We start from the raw sequence: 17,842 nt of genomic DNA, 5'->3' as shown, positions 1-17,842 counted from the left end.
CAATATATGTCAGCCTGTGGAGAAGTGCTTGACAAACCATGATGCTTTGCTAGAGATGGTTTGCACTTATCACTACTTGGCTTCTGGATACTGGCAAAGACTTTATCTATCCCCCATAGTTCTTTTTTATTCCATGCCAAGTTGTTAAACCCTCCAACATGACAAAAATCACTCATGACTACTTAAAAGTGCTGCTGCTCAATGTTATCAGAATCAGAATCAGAAATACTTTATTGATCCTGCAGGAAATTGATTATGTTACAACTGCACAGATAAAAATAGACACAACATAGACCAAACATATTCTACGTAATTAGAACCTCCAGTAAGGAATAAATGCAATGTAGGGGGCATATATGAGAAAATGTGGAAGTTGCACTTTGTATAGGTTCATAAATGTTGGGGATTTGTTTGAAATTAATGGTAATTATTTCAGAATTAAAGGAAAGTACAATTGTAACAGTACTGGTATTATGGCACCCTTTGTCAAAAATGCCCTGCTTTTTATACTGGAAGATCTGAGAGAAGACTTAGAGATAGAATTTACAAACACCAATATGAGATTCAAAAGGGTAAAACAATGAATGTGCTATATAAATATGTTTTGAATCATTCGGGGCATAATTTAAAATTTATTGTTATGGAGCTAGTAATGCATAACATGAGGGACCGTGATCCTTATATTTAGAGAAATGTGAACTATATTCACACTTTAATGCAGTTGGGTGGCCTGAGCTAAATGAATTGACATCAATAAGTTGCCTTTTAAAGTTGAAAGCCCAAGTTAGATGATGAATTTCTGTGTACACATATTTTATTTTTATTTTATATTTTAATTTAAAGTGGTATACTGAGTGTATTGCATTATATTTTATTTTACATAAATTGTTTAAATTGTTAATTATTTAATTGTGGTTAATTAAGATGGTTTCATGTGACTGATTTAGTATGGGTATAAAAAGCATGATGGTTTTTAGTGATTTTATCTGATGAAGTCTCACACTTTATAGAGATGAACCACTTATTTTTTTAATTTCTTTGGTTGGTTAATAAAATGCGGCTTTTCTGTGACTTTTCCCAGCCATCCTTTTTGTTCTTTACCAGTTTATTTTGTTTTTTTTTTCAGTTTATTACCCACATATAACGGCAATGTCTAACATAGGCACACTGTTTATCATAGCTACTGTATTAGATGAGTTTGACACCACATACAGTAGTAATATGAAAGGGGGAGCCTTTCGTGTTAATTTCCACTCACACTAGGGTATGGGGTATTGCACATTCCGATACTTTAAATAAGGTATAGCGTATTACACAACGGATAATTGCATTGATGATTAATATTGCACTACAAAAAGAGACATAAAAGTGAGATAAAAAGGATGTGGAAAAAAAAGAAACATAGGTAAAAGTTTAACATTGCACTATGTGGTCTCCTTCAGTAGTGGGGGTGGTGCTAAGACAGTAGGAGGTGTTATAGAGTCTGATGGTTGTGGACAGGAAGGATTTTCTGTGATGTTCAGTTGAGCAGTTTATACTTGTTATTCTCCTGCTAAAGGAGCTTCTCTGTCCAGCCACCACTCTGTTGAGTGGGTGGTCAGTATTTTTCATGATGGACTTTAGTTGCGCTATTATTTTTCTTTCAGCCATTTTTCTCTAAGCCATGGTTTTGAGGGTGTCCAGTTCTTTTCCAACTACTGAGCTAGCCTTCCTTACCAATTTATTGAGTCTGTTTGCCTCAGCTTTCTTTAAGCTCCTACCCCAACACGTCACTGTGAAGAAGAGAGTGCTGGCCAATACAGTCTCGTAGAACATTTGCAGCATTGTGCTGCCGACTCCAAAGGATCTGAGTCTTCCTAGTAAGGGCTGCCTAATCTGACCCTTTTTATATGGCACCTGCGAGTTTTTGGACCAGTCCAGCTTACTGTCAAGGTGCACCTCCAAATACTTGCAGTCCTGAACAATCTTCGCGTCAATCCCCTAATTGACAGAGGGTTCACTGGGGGACAAGACTGTGATCTCCCTGGATCTACTACCAGCTCCTTAGTTTTAGTGATGTTTAGCTGCAAATGATTAATCTCACATCAGCTGACAAAGCTGTCCACCACCTTACTGTATTCCTCCGCTTCCTCGTCTCCATGCCTGATACTTCCTACTATGATGGAGTCTCTGAGAATTTTTGCAGGTGACAGCACTCCATGTTTTAGGTGAAGTCTGTGGTATACATTGTGAAAATGAAAGGTGATAAAACTGTCCCTTGTGATGCTCCAGTGCTACATAGCACTGCATCAAGCACACAGCCCTGCAGTCACACATATTGGGGCCTATTGGTCAGATAATCCAGGATCCATGAAACTAAGGGCGCATCCACATTCATCGCTGACTGCTTACTCCCCAGCCTGTCTGGTTGGATGGTGTTAAAGGCACTTGAGAAGTCAAAGAACATGATTCTGAGGGATCCTTCCAGTATAACCAGGTAACTGTATGATCTGTGCATAAGATGGATAATGGCATCTTTCACCCTTATCCTCTCCTGGTATGCAAACTGAAGGGGTTTAGCTCTGACCTGACCTTGAGGTGAAGTACTTCCAGGACCAGCCTCTCAAGGACTTTCATGCAGTGTAGGAGTTTAAATAAAAACTACACTCCCTGGAAACACTTTTCACCCTGGAGAATGCACACATATGTGCAGTCACAGAAACATGGTTCAGAACCATAGAAAGCACCCAGGCTATCAAAGGTTACAATGCCTTTCATACATTTTGATCCCCTCAGCTTAGGATAAATCAAAGGGAGGAGATATCTCAGTGTTCATAAATGACAAGTACACTGCTAGACTGGTCCAGCAACATGACTCACTTGAGCTGCTCCATTCCCAACTAACCAAAGGTGGAACCCCTTATCATATCTTTGCTAGTTACAGATCCCCCCAACATGAGTCTGAAAAAACACACCTCCTATCTAAACCTACTGGAATCTCTTAACATGCAGCCTAACACCATACTTATGGGTGACTTCAACTACCACTCCATAAACTGGTACACTTATATGACCCATAATTCACTTGCTCAGAGGTTTTTGGACTTTGTCAACACAAACATCAGAAAGCAATTAGTTAGTTCCCAACTAGATGTACAAATATCCTTGACCTAGTAGTGACAAACATGGGGGGATGCTGCTCCCTCCCATGCATTAACTCCTCCCTGATAACATCTGACCACAAAATGATCTCCTTTAGTATTAAAACTAACCTAGAACCCCCATCAAACTCCAAACCTGTTAAGAACTTTGCTAATGTCAATTACCTCAAAGTGGCAGCTTATTACACTTCCAAGCCCCTCTGAACCTGGATGACATTGATGCCTACTCTGAGCTGTACACACAAGCACTGTACAACCACAATTATAGCTGCATAGAGGAGGCAGTACCTGTCAGAGTCAAACCTATGATTACTGGCAAAAATAAACCACCCTGGTGGACCCTTACATAAATAGACTATTGAACAAAAGGAACAAAAAATACTGTCCAAAGCCAAGAAGAAACAGACAAAACAGTGCAAATAGACACTCACCAGTCTAAATAAACAAATTAGAGATGGTCAAATCTGCCATATTAAACTATGATGCAAAGATAGCCTCCCAGGTGTAAGATAACCATAAGGCTTTTTTTAGTTATTATTATTATAACCTCAGGGGGAAATGTTCAGCAATGTGCCGAGTTAATCATGAATGAGAACACTTACACCCAGCCTGAAACTATAACAAACCTGCTGGCCAACAAGTTCAGTTCAAGCTTCTCCTACCATACCCAAAGAAATATGTGCAACCCTCCCCCTACAGGTCATTATGAGGGAACAGGTCCTTACTGTACTCGCTAAAGCCAAAAATACAGCCTCCAAGGTTTCCGACAACATTCCAGGATGCTTCTTAAATAGCTTAAAGCAGACTCTATCAGGGCACTAGAAACCCTCTTTAACCACAGCCTCCAGGCAAGCTTTGTCCCAAAGGAAGGACTGCAACAGTCATCCCTCTGAACAAGGGGGGCCCATCAACTGACCCAGGGAACTGCAGACCCATAAGTATTACCAGTCATATATGCAAGGCCATGGAGAGAATTATCTTGGACCTGATCAATAACCACATATGAACTCTTCAAAAACTGGACCAGACTCAGTTTAGCTTTGTCAAAGGGAGGTCTTGCCTACTAAAACAGTACACACCGCTTATCTAGACCTGCCCAAAGCATTCAACACAATCCTCCATTCAGGGATCATAGATAAGTTTACTCAGTTAGGCATAAACCCATACATGATCAGATGGATAGCCAATTGGCTCAATGACAGGACATATGTTGCCCAGATAGGTGAATACATGTCTGATAAGAAACCTGTTACTAGTGGTGTCCCACATGTTTTAGTGTTGGGACTCCTCTCCTTCTGTTTGGTATATACTTCTCTGAAGTGAAGGTCAATGTTGGGGCCTCTGGCTCACCAAGTTCGCTGACGACTGTAAGCTGGGAGCAAGCATTAAATCCTCAAACGACATTGACATCCTACAAATAGGCCTAAAAATGACAAATGACTGGTGCCAAAATCATGGTGTTAGACTAAATGCTAAAAAATGCATAATCATTCCCTTCAGTAAATCAGATATCCCTGCAAATTATAATATTGCTAGCACACCCCTAAAAGTAGACCCAGTGGTGAGGGACCTAGGAACACAGACAGATAGTAACCTAAATTTTGACCACCGTCTAGCTACAGCAGTGAGAAAATCCTTCTCTGTGGCTCAAGTAATAAGCAAAGGCATGGCATTAAGATGAAAGGAAGTCATAGTGCCATTGTGTTCAGCCCTCATCAGCCACTAACACTTAGTGCTCTGAATTACTTCATTACAGTATTACCCACTTTGATTCTAAAGTCATTGCTAATAAATTTGCAGAAATTTTTAGTACAGCTTTGCATCAGAAACAGTCATCTAAGTTTCATAAATTCCTAAATCTTTTCCTCCCACAAGTATATTATAGACCATGCCCAGCTGTACTCTTTAAAGGTCAAAATGCCATGTCTTTGGGCCCCGACCATATACCTGGTTGCTTAATTAACGCTACCAAATATGTTATCTCTGACCCCTCCTAACATTATTCAACTTAAACATATTCACAGGGCATGCTCCTGAGGTCTGGAAAATGGCTGTCATTATGCTGTTCCATAAAGATGGCCCATCTCAGATCTTGGAATCTATAGACCCATCAGCCTAACAAGCCTAAATTGCAAAGTCATGGGGCATATTATATCTGATTTGATAAGCTCCAGTATGAAAAAAATGTATTGCACTAGACCCTTAGCAATACAGTTTTGTCAAAGGGAGATCATATCCAGAAGTGTAGCTGGTTTAACCAGCACCCTAGGCTGATACTATGAACCAGCACTTCACCCCCTCAGCTCTTCACTGTAATAAGCCAACTGCTACATTGTAAATGATTGGCTTATTACAGATGTATCTATGCTCCCCCCCAAAAAAATCTTTTTAAACCTTAGCAAACTGCTTTCTACAAATTTAGTAAACAGTTGCTAAGTTTATACCCTGCCTGCATGGAGTGCTTCAGCACTCATGTTTTAATTTAAAAACATCTTCTTTTTAAACTGTAGCAAACTGTTTGCTATGAATGTTGCAAACAATTGCTACAGTTTAGAGCACACATGGAACACTACAGAGCTCAGGTTTGACTTCAAATGCAATACCATCTTTTAAAAGCTGGTATTGCTTTACAGTGAGGTCAGGATCACCTGATCGTGCCCCCCCACACACACTTTTTGTCCAGGGCAGTTGCTCTCCTCTCCCTGCACTAGCTACACTATCGATCACATCTACTTAATTTAGTAAACTTCATTGAGGAAATCAGCAAAGCAGTACATAACAACAGTGCAGTTTTTACAGGGTACCTTGATCTGGTGAAGGCCTTTGTCACTATTCCCTATGCTAGAACTGAAATTGAGCTTATGTTGTAAGATAGATAGCAAACTGACTGACAGATAGAACTCACTTATTTAAAAAGTTTACCTGGGCTGGCCCTGCACTTGGTCATTTCTGATCAGTTTTCTACTACGTTAAACAAAATATAAATAAAATAAAATAGATAGATAGACAGACAGATCAAAGTTGCAGGTGCCACCTCAGAAAGCAGAAAAGGTGGCTAGTAGTGTTTCTCAGGTCTCAGTTTTGAGATCCTTTCTGTTTAGCATCTCTGTTTCTTGGATCACCAAACCACTAACCCAGGCATATGGCTAGTTAAGTTTGCTGATGACTTGCAAGCTGCTAACCTGGGTGCTGTTATTTCCAGCTGATACTATTTTATTGCAGCAAGGACTAAGACATGCAAATCAATAATATATTAGAAACGGGCTTAAAGCAGATAGAAAGAAGTGTAGCATTCTCTCTCCTTTGGTAAACAAATTGCAACAGCGGTTTACAGTATAAACAACAACCTAATCCATACTGTTATGGCCATCAAAGATCTCAGCACTTTTGTAGGAAACTATCTGTCAGGAAATATTTCTATTTGGCCAATTAATAACTACAGTATCTCATCCATATAAAAAGAAGCCATTGCTCTTCCACACAATGTCCTGATCAGACCAATTATAGAATATAGTGCACTTTTTAGTGTGCATCTATCCAAACACATCCTGGATCTAGAAAGATTACAGAGGTTTCTTATAGGTTCATAGGTTCATACTAGGCTATCTGCCCAAGGGCATTTATAAGCCTAGCCCATAGTTATGTGGCTTTCACCACCCCTTTAGTTTGAATAAAAACTATGCCTATCATTTTGCTGTGCCTCTGTCAAGCAGTGACACTGAAGTAATCCCTGGGGTATATCTGCAATCTCCCATCCATTGGTCAAGATTCCTCTTGAACAAGGCCAACGAGGTGCTCTGCCTCACATGTACCAGGATTTTGTTCCACAGCATAGGGAGTCTCTGGGTGATGAATCTGTCCCTCCAGCACCTTCTATTTATAACCGTGTCAAGGTTTAAGTCTCCCGCCCTTGTGGTTCTGAGGGATCTAGATTTTTTGAGGTGAAACATATTCATCAAATCTGGGTTTGACATGGCCTTATATGTCAGGCACAGGTCACCTCTGAGCAAGCGGTATGAGACTGAATAGAGCTGGAGTTCTTTCAGTCGGGCAGCATAAGACATATTTAACTAGAAATATCTGTCGACTAACGACATCCAGGGGCCACACCAGCCTTGAAGTTCCTTTTACTCTTGCTCTTTAGTGTTGTTCTTCTGTGTCCATGGATGTTGTATAAAAGCAGTAGGGTACTGAAAAACCTGGTGGGGAAAGCCAGACTAGCCTGGACATAGGAGGAGGATTCCCCTTCCTCACAGTATGAATGTGGTGGAGGAAGTGGTGGTAGAGGCACAGGGTAACCTTGTAACTACCTGGATGATGGCCCTTACAGATGATTGGTCTCACTGAAGGAGACTTGGTAGTCAGCAGGTGGGAGGGAAAACTCATCTGAAAATGGCATTCTCAAGCCTTACAGCTATGGATTATTATTTTGGAAATAGACTGCTGGATCAAAAAGTATCTTGCTTGTATTTTTAACTAAAAAAAAAAAAAACATGACTTTCTAAATTATATTGTACCTGCATTACTGTTTTTTTTCTTCTTTATCTGTTATTATACAACAAAGAAAGAGTGTGTTAAAACTTTTATTTCTTGTTATTGTACTGTGAAAGGCTGTTGATTTACTTTTCTGGTTCTACATAACCCAAGCTATGGCTGAAATAGGTCCTTGTGGATCACTCCACTATCCCAGTCAACAAACTTCAATCAATAAACTAACAAGAAAACAAACAGTGAGTCATATGCTTACTGACAATATAGTTTGTTATGAATTTCAAAAACTATTTTTTGGGGTTAGCCATTCTGAAGCTTCTACATAATAGGAGAATAGAAACAATTTCTTAAACTGAATTATTTCTGCTCATCATGCTGATGCTCAGTGCTACACCAAGCTGCAGGTAACATAGGCTGTTATACCTTTCAACCTCTTAGCACAGGTAATATGAACAAAGCCAAAAATCATGGAGGGACAAGGGTCCAAAACCAGGGAAAGATTTTAGTTACTGCTCTTATAAACTAAAAAAAGTTGTTAGAATAACATGTTTTGAATTAGCATGCATTTTCTGAAGGCTATGAAGTCTGAAACTTAACTGTCTTTCATTAATTTGTGACATCAGACCACAATGATTTGTCAGAAAACCAGAAATGTTACTTTATTTATTTGCTGGGGAGGTCTGACTGGGCTTTTGGCCCATTTTTCAGTGGAGGCCTGGAAAGAAAAGCTCCACAGGGATAATTAACAAAGCCATAATTTAAACACTTTTGCCAAATACAAAAAATATTTTTAGACAATTATAACAATGATAATGTCTTATAAGCTTATTTATACAGATATGAGAAACACACCACAAGTATGGGGGAAATGTGGACATTCTGCAAAAATCTGGACAGTTGTGAGGTATGGAGTCTGCATTCAATGTTGTTGCTTGAGCTAATGGCAAGCCTTGCCAACCTATTGTAAGGTGACCCATGTATGACTGCTAAGGTCTGAATAAAGGTTGGAACTGGCACTCCTCAGTAAAGAAGTGTGGTAACCTACAGTCAGGTTTCATGTGTATATGATACAAAGAGCCCTAGCTGCCTGCCTGCCTGCTGGTGACAATATTGTGTCTGGTCTGGTATGCCACACCTAGTCCTAACACAGACTGAAACAATGAATGAATGAAAGTTCTTTTCACTTAGTCCCCTAGGCCTTGCTCTCATTTACTATTTTCTGTTCCTGTATTTTATTTAAGCCTCTTTCATCCAACTTGTCTGCCTGCATACGGTCTTTTCTGCTTAGAGCTTTAGGGAGTTTTCTGTTGTCTGCATTATTCATAAAATCAGTATTACTATTACCCCCCCCCCCCAAAAAAAAAAAGACTCTATATGCCAATCAGTCATCATTCTTTATAATTTCTACTGGTAAGTAGGTTAAGTACTAGGCTAACTGCTTTTGTGGGTCATTTGAAACCATTCCATTGAAATGTGAGAATCAAACCTTGTACCTTCTTTTTCTGATATAAACACCTTAATCATTACGCCAACAACCAATCTGAAAGTCCATTCCATTTAACTGACTTCCTGTTTCTTAGCTGGTGCATTCTCACTTACTGCTAACCAACATACTGTTTAATTTTGAGTTACACAGCTATTTATTCTGTATGCTACTATGTATGGCTTTTTTTAGCTTTGCAACTGCTTATAACTTGTTAATTTTAAGATAATTTACACTTGTGTTTTCTTTGAGAGATATACCCTGTTACGTTTTGTCTAACCATCTGCTGTCTTGGATTGTTAAGATTTTAAAGATTGTATTTAGATATGTTTTGATTGTGCAGTGTATCTTGCTATACACTTTGATTAGGCTGACTTATTTGTTTATTTCACTAAACATTTTCTGGTTTTATCGAAAAAAATGCATCATATACTAAGTGGGCAAGTTATTAGAAGGAAGCAAATATGTTCAAATGCTTCTCAGAATGCCCTGCACACAGTAACGGGGAACGTCACATGTCACTCCTCATTTAACTATGGTCTTCTTATTTAGATAAATAATGTTTTTTATGCATCATACTACCAAACAACTTGTGTGTACATATGGTATTGTTTAAAATCACATTTCTTTTCTTTCTTCTTCTCTTTTCATGCTAGGTATAACAGCCCACACTGATGAAAGGAATGTTTGTTCTAACATTTCCAAGACACGTTTCCTGGACTGGTCACCAGTATTTTATGAAATTGAAAGCTTTTTGTTTCAGTAATGGGCCATTCCATTTTTTTTTAATCTGGGACATCACTAACTAATGGCAACATTTTAAATTTTAACTTAAGTTGACCCCAGGTCATTCTTTCTGGAAGCATCACAGGAGGGAGGATTGTATTGGTTTTACTGAATGTGAGTCATATACCCCCACCCAAGATTTCATTAGCATTGTCTTCAAGAGTGAAGCAAGAACTCTTTTAAAGTTTATAAAAGGACTGGAGGGAGGTCAATTTCAGATTCCCTCCCCCAGCTGTATTTCCAGCTGTTCATAGCCAAGTAGTTACAACTCAACTACAGTGCAAACAAACTGGAGAGAAAAAGGAGGTGAAGGCTCAGCAGGTAACAGACAGTGCAGAGCTATTGTCTTCCTTGATAGGGCTTCTCACTGTGATCAGGCGTTGGGTTAAAGTGACCTGTCACTCACATCTCCTCACACTAGGGGGCTGCTTTGTGGGAGGGAATGTTGCCTATCACTTTGCAATCTGTAACTTGTGTGACATATGAAAAGCTTCTGAATTTCTCAGGACTGGCATCCAAGTCAGTGTGATCATTGCACTTATTATAAGGAAACAGATACTGTATGTGTTCATGTGTTTCATTTGTAGGAAAATCACATCTCAGCACTGGGGATATTCATACTTATGAGTGACAGTGTTTCATTTTCGTTTTATTTAATGTTGCTCATTTAGGCTTATTAACTGGGTGGTACCACTGATCCAGTTAGTGGACATGACAGAATCATGCAAAATGGCAACAATGCAATAAATAGACAAGTAGATAAACAAATGAATACCCCCCCCCATTTTTACATTTTTTCCCCCAAGATCCATTCCTTAATGTGGAAATTGCATAGAATTCTTATTTCCACCTCCCCAGATGTGATCAGTCTTGGATGACTGATTGCCTACAAATCTTTGTATTGCATATTGTGTCGTATACCATGTTGGGATGTACTCCCTATCCATGTGAAGCAGAGTCCATCCCTAACCATATTTAAGTGTAACCTTGACCAACGGATGGGAAATCAGAAATTCATCCCAGATCTGACCGACAGATGCAGGCAGAAATGCTCAAACTAACACCACCCCTACCATATAACCTCTAGAAACTTCCTGACTAACATACCCCTTCCTAATAAATGCCCATGATATACAGGGACACAATGGGATTGGATTACATAGCTAGACTTATAAAGGCCCAGGTGGTTGTTAGCTTAGAGTATAGCTATAAACCTATGAACCTATAATACTAATGCAGTTAATACATAGTTGGTCTTGCCAGCTAGAACCGTCGTGTAAGAGGAATTTCCATTTCCTTAGTACTGGTCTGCATTTTGAAACTCACATCTGTCTTATCCTGCCCCAAAGTTCTGCGACAGACATGACAACTGAAGTTTCATTTTACTTTTAATAATAATAATAATAACTGTGTTTCTTCTACATCTTGGAGTATATTGTATTCTTACTATTTACTACTGAAATCCTCTGAATTTTCCAGTGGATGTTAAAAATACCATGGCATCATATCTCTCTCTCAGCTGTCACACACAATGAGATATGTCACACATTTTATTTTTAAAACATCCTCTGTTCTATAGTGAGAAGGCAGTTTTATGTACTGCCCAATGGCATTTCAAAGTATAAATTCATCATAATTGCTATACCCCCCTTTCTCTCTCATACCTCCAGATCAGCAGCTGAAAAGGGTATTTTTTTCCAACAACTGGAAAATGTTTTTTCTCCAACAACTGGAAAATGGTTTTCCTCCGGTAGCATCTGCTTTCATTAAAAACTTTATCACTGTTCAGTCTATCTGAAATCAAATATGTTGCATCTTTTCTCACTTGTCTAAAATAAATATCACTGCCTAACTTTGGAAAAAAGCCAAATAGCTTTCAGTTAGGCAATAAATTCAGCTATTCCTAGGTTGTCAACTATACAAACTGCTACATGAATACTTCCTTCTTCCCCTAACAGCCATACTAATATGGCAAGCACCCTCATACAATCTCACAAACCATAGCCATTCAAAAGCCATGTCTTCAAACATCCCAATCTGAACTTCATGCTTCTGGCCATACCCCCCCCCCCGTCTAATTTATTTGTTTTTTTTTTTTATTTTACAATTTGATGACTGGATAGGTGGGATGTTCTATAAAATCTTTTTAGCCACAACCCGTGTACAGGAGTACATATACAACAAACTTGCAGTCAAATTATTATTACCTGCCATTATAAGTTGCAGAGCTAGACAGTGGGTTCATATTACATTGTCGAACTTTCAAAAGTCTGAATGCCATATGGTCAAACCAATACGTTTGAACTTTCTAAAGTTCAAAAACGGCAAAAAAATAAAAAATAAAAAACAGAAAAAAACCTACCTGATGGTTGAAAGCAGGGGGGCAAGCCCCACTGCACCTCCTACGTGGGGGTCTGTGCCCCCAAACCCCCTGCTCTTTAAATATACCAACTCCGAGATCGCACTACACTGCAGTAAAGGGAAATCTTCCCTTTCCACACTGAATGGAAATCCTCATTGAAACTTTTGAATGTTCAAACATATGGGTTTGACAATATGGCGTTCAAACTTGTTACAGTTCGACAACGTAATATGTATCCCTAGACAGTGTCCCTTGGCCCTAACCTCTGGGAATCACTGCCTCCACATCTTAAAGACACAGCACCCTTCCTTTAATTTCATGCTCTATTAAAATCTTTTCTAAATCCCTCCCCAAGCTAAATGTACTTGCAGCCTTGTTGGTCATATAATTTAGACTTGCCCTACTCTCCCTGCATTTTTCATGCCCATAATGTCTTTTCCTTTTTTTCTTCTCCTGCATTTTATGATCAGTACTTTATGAGATTCTAACCACTGTAAACCTTAAGCGTTTGTACATGTGCTGTTGTAAATATTGTTGCCATCGTTGTTTTTAACATTACTATGTCAATTCAATGTACCATTATTATGCAACTCTTTGTACATTCTCCGGACTGAGACTGAAATTGGTCAGAAATGATCAGTGCTCTACCATGGTAAGGAAATTCATTCAATCAATCAGTCAATCAATCAATCAATCAATCAATCAATCAATCAAATACATACAGAAACAATATAAACTCTGTGGCACTTCAATCCGTCTTGCTTTGTGCTTCCAGTTTAAAGATTATCAGTTATCACCTTTTACCCACTTGTCAAACACAGCATTGCACAGTTTGCTGAAGAAAGACTGAGCGGTGTACATGTCACTTCTCAGAGTAGAGTGAGGATTTTATCACAAGCAAAATAGAACCAAATACCTCACTGCTTCCTGCTGTGAGCCGTGCTTTAATGCCAGTCATAACTTTAAGTTCAAAATAGCATTTTAAAATATAAGTACACAAAAATGCTTTTGACATTTTGGTAAAAGCATTATATTTGCTTAAAAATATCACCATACTTCTTCTACTTCTTCTACTTTCGGCTTTTTCCGGTTAGGGGTCGCCACAGCGGATCACCTGTCCGCTCATGACTGGCAGTGGAGTTTTACAGTGTCATGTTGCCAGCCCGGCGCCCAACCTTCCACAGAAGGCACACACACACTCACTCCTAGGGCCAATTTAGAGTGCCCCATTCTCTGTTTCCACTTTGGGAGATGGTGTGGAACTGCATTTGGTTATAACTCACATCTCTTTCAAAGTTATAAAGAAAATAAAGGCTTTTTTATTGATCAGCCTACAATAGAATAAATGAAGTAATAGTCATTCAAGGGATCACAGAGGCTGGCTTTTTCAAGATTCCAAAATCTAGTTAAGAGACTTGCTCAGGGTCAAATGGCAGAACCATATGATTAGATCTGAGCCAATGTATCAGATTGTCAGCATTGTCTATTTTATTATTTCATTTATTTTTTGTATGTTTGGTAACCATGTGGGTGGCCTTGTCCTAGGACCCTTTTCAGCAATAACTTTGGTATATACATGCATTATAGTTTGAGTAGTCAGAGCATGCAGAAATTATAACTTCAATACACTGGTTTTAGTTCAGTGTCATAGAATACAAAAGTATATGATTAACACACAGTGTTAATTTTGGTAAGATTTGAACAATACCAGGGCAGTAATTTCTGGTTGATAGAGAATGTAGCAGACTAGATAGTATAATCTGTAGACAATGTTTATAACATAGTCAAAAAGGAATTGTTCCTTTTACAGTTTAAGTTTTTGTGATAAAGAAATGGTGAGTGATACAACCCTATTATGTCTTCACGTTTCATCCTTTAGAAGTTAAATATTAATACAAATGTTATCACTTTATTATTGTTCCGAATAAACAAACAATACTTTGCAAAGACGTGTTCCTGACTGTGATTTTACTACAGATTAGGTCTTGCCTCTGCTGCTTGAGGTATGAGAAGGAGCGGCATTGTAACTTGCCCTCTTTTGTTGAAGATGCAGATGAAGCACATACAGTATGACACTGAGTAACAAGGAGCCCCGGGCTGTATCTATACCTTACAACTGAACAGCTGCTGTTCTGTTACAAGGAAAAGGCTTAAATAATTTTCTATTGTTGGAATGTAGGGATGGAAGTGCGATCTACATCTGTGATGGTCAGGAACAGAGCAGATGCACTTAGTACTGTGTATTAGCTGGTCTTGGTAAAGACAGGCACCAGGGTAGTGAAACAAGCACACAGTACCCCTCACAGATCCTAAGCCCAGATAAGGAAGAAACACATGTAGCCATGGCACATTGTGTCACATGAGATCCTGAACAGCTGACTCCACTTACACAAATAATAAGTGACAAACATGAGTCTGTCTGTCACACACCTGGTATGTGACTAACAACTGTAGCTGTGCAGCAGCTAATTTCATATTTGTTTTGGTGACAACAATGCTTACATTAGTCTTCTTTTAACACTGGAATGCTGCTGTGCTGCTGTGTATTGTTATAGATGACCAGAAGGATGTCATTCAGCTAGACTGGAACTCAATCTTCATTGGCCAACGATGCTGCTAAAGGTTATTTACATATGGATGCATGTATGTTGATCTTACTTACATGCTAGCTGTATGGGAAGAACAGATCACCTATCAGAAGAAGGCTTAAAATCATCCAAACACACATTTATCTGTCTGCTATTACAGGTTTTGATCTTTAGGAAAGTGTCCCGGTGCATATATAACTACTGATTGTTGCTGCCTGCATATCAAAGGTGAATGATAGACAGCTACTTGCCAATGCATCTGTGATATTGGCTGCTGTTTACATACATACCAGTGATGACATCAGCCTGATATAGTGAACAATTACATAAGTAATAGCTTCTGGTCAATACACATATGATGTCAGCTGTAGCTACGTATGACAGGGAGAGGATCTATGTGACAGATAGCTTCTGATCATAAGGTATAAGATGTTAGTTGCTGGCAATGACAGCAGTCAGGTGGGGGAAGGGTTATCTAACAGCTGCCTGATAGGGTACATCAGCACTGACAGGTGATGGTTGGGGGTACACCATTGGTGACAGCAGATGTGTGGTGGAATGTGTTTCTGTAATAGATAACAGTTGCTCATTATATGCATCACTAATGACAGCAAATGGATGGGAGTTTACATTACAGATAACAACTGTTGGTCAAAGCTCATTTACAAATGGCAGTAGGTGGCTGTGTATGCATCCCTAGTGACCAATCAGATCTGGATGTTACACGAGGGATACCCCTTTCTGATTTGGAGTTTATCCATCAGTACTTAAATGACTGGTAAACTATAATAATAATATTTCTCTAGATGAATGATTTCTATAAGCTATAATTACTGGTTATTACTTTTAATGTGTTTCATGCACATTATGCCCAATATTGATTTTAGTTCACATGCATCAGCAACTGATCTCTGCAACGATTTGCATAACCACTAAATGCAGAAAGATATGCTGGGACTACAGGTCTCCTTGCATGATAAACTGCTCCTCAGCTTTTTCTGCTTTATGAAGCACCTCCTGCTCAAGGTATCAAAAAGTGCTGCAAGCACAAATGGTGGAACTTTGAAACTGGAATGCTGTACCTTCTAAATTCAAGGTCCAATCGCAAGTTACGTTTTTATGAACTAGCATCTCTCAGCATATGGATGCACCCATTTGTGTAGGAGCACTAGTTAAGACTAAGTAAGCATTCTCAGTAGTGCATGTCAGCTGCTCAGTTTTTTCTCATCTGCTGTCTTATTCTTCTCTGCTATTCCACTTGCTGCAGCCCCTCAGATGCCCTTTCTAGTGCCTTGATCCCATCATTCCACTGCCTTTGTCTTTAACAATGTATACTGTCTCTTTCCGGCTCCTACTTCAGCTTTTCCTGTTTATATTCCTGTCCCATTTATATTATCGAGGTTATAACATACCTGTTTCATAGGATGCACTGATCTGGCTGCAGATGTCCTCATTTTATTGCAGAAGTATTTGCTAACCTTCTTCCTAATGTTGCAGCAAATTATAACATTGTAATTGAAATATCTTACCTTATTAAAAATCTACGACAGTAAATCTTCATTGTAAAAATAAAGCAAATACAGACCCTTGCATTGTTTGAGGATGTGTATTGTCATAAACAGACTTTGTTTAAGAAAGAAATGTTCCATTCTAGGTACCTGAAGAGGTGATGGTATTATGTCTAATCCTTACTTTCAGATGTGTTACATTTTGGGCAGCTGAAAAGATGGTGTATAGTTGGTTTTACCCATCCTGACTTCCTGAGTCCTGTCTGTGATCCAGCTGGCAATCTAGTGAGTTATGTAGGGGGTTTATACCCAGTTTGGATAGCACTTTTCTTATTCATGGCCTCTATCGATAAGGGACATGGGGGCCAGACTGAGAGTAAATTTACAATTGCTCATCCAATTGTTAAGGTTTCATATGAATAAGGTTAGGGGTGAACTCTGCTTGACATGGTTAGGGAGCCTTTTCCATAGTGTGGAGATCCTTTGGTACACATATTTGTTTCTCCAGCATGTTCTGTTTCTGTTTACATTATAAGTGAAGTTCAGATCCTTGGATCTAGTATTTCTGATACTGTTTGTTTTGCACATGTGCAACAGATCAGTCAAGGCTGGGTTTGGGGAAGCCCTGTAAGCCAGGCAAAAATCCCCTCTCAGTAGCCTGTAGGAGACTGAGTAGAGACAGAGCCTTTAGGTGAACAGTATAGGACAGGATATTCCTGCCCTGAATTCTCCTGGTGAAAAAGGTTTGTGGTCATTCCAACTGTTGCAAAGTTTCTGGTTAGATACATGCCAAATCTGGCATCATATTCAATGATAGGTTCATAGGCTCATAGGTAAGTACTAGGCTAACTGCCATTGTGGGCCATTTTAAGCCTAGCCAATTTCCCTTGTGAGAATCAAACCCTGTACCTCTTATCTGTGAGATAAATACCTTAACCATTATGTCAACCCACCCAACCCTTATAAGGACCAAGTAGAGTGCTACTATAACTTCCTTGGACCTGGATGTTATACCATTACCTGTAAGTTGGGCGACATAGAACAATTTTCTTATTACCTTAGCTACATGTTGGTCAAAGGCCAGATTGCTGTCTACATATATTTCCAGATCCTTTACTTTTGTGTGAACCGTTTAAAGAATTTTATCAATAGAGTAATTAAAGGGCATTATAATGCATTTTTGTGGCAGTGAAGTTTAGGCCATGGCTTTGGCACCAGTCATTTGTGTGTGTTAAACCCACTTACAAGATGTTGGTGTCTTGGTAGACATCTATATTAGTTCCCACCCAGTTTACAGTAACCTGTAAACCTGGTGACTCAGAGGCCTTGAATGTTAGCTTTGACTTCTGAGAAGATGCCAATTAGGAGAAGGCCCAGCACAGAGCACTAGGGACTCCCCTGGGTCCTGTCTATGAGCCAGCCAGCAATCCAGTGAGTTATGTAAGGATTTACATGTAGTTCAGACAACTTGTCAACAATGCCTG

Source organism: Protopterus annectens, chromosome 9.part0, assembly GCF_019279795.1.
Source record: "Protopterus annectens isolate FY-2018-M chromosome 9.part0, PAN1.0, whole genome shotgun sequence".
NCBI lineage: Eukaryota > Metazoa > Chordata > Ceratodontiformes > Protopteridae > Protopterus > Protopterus annectens.
This window is presented reverse-complemented; position numbering follows the sequence as displayed.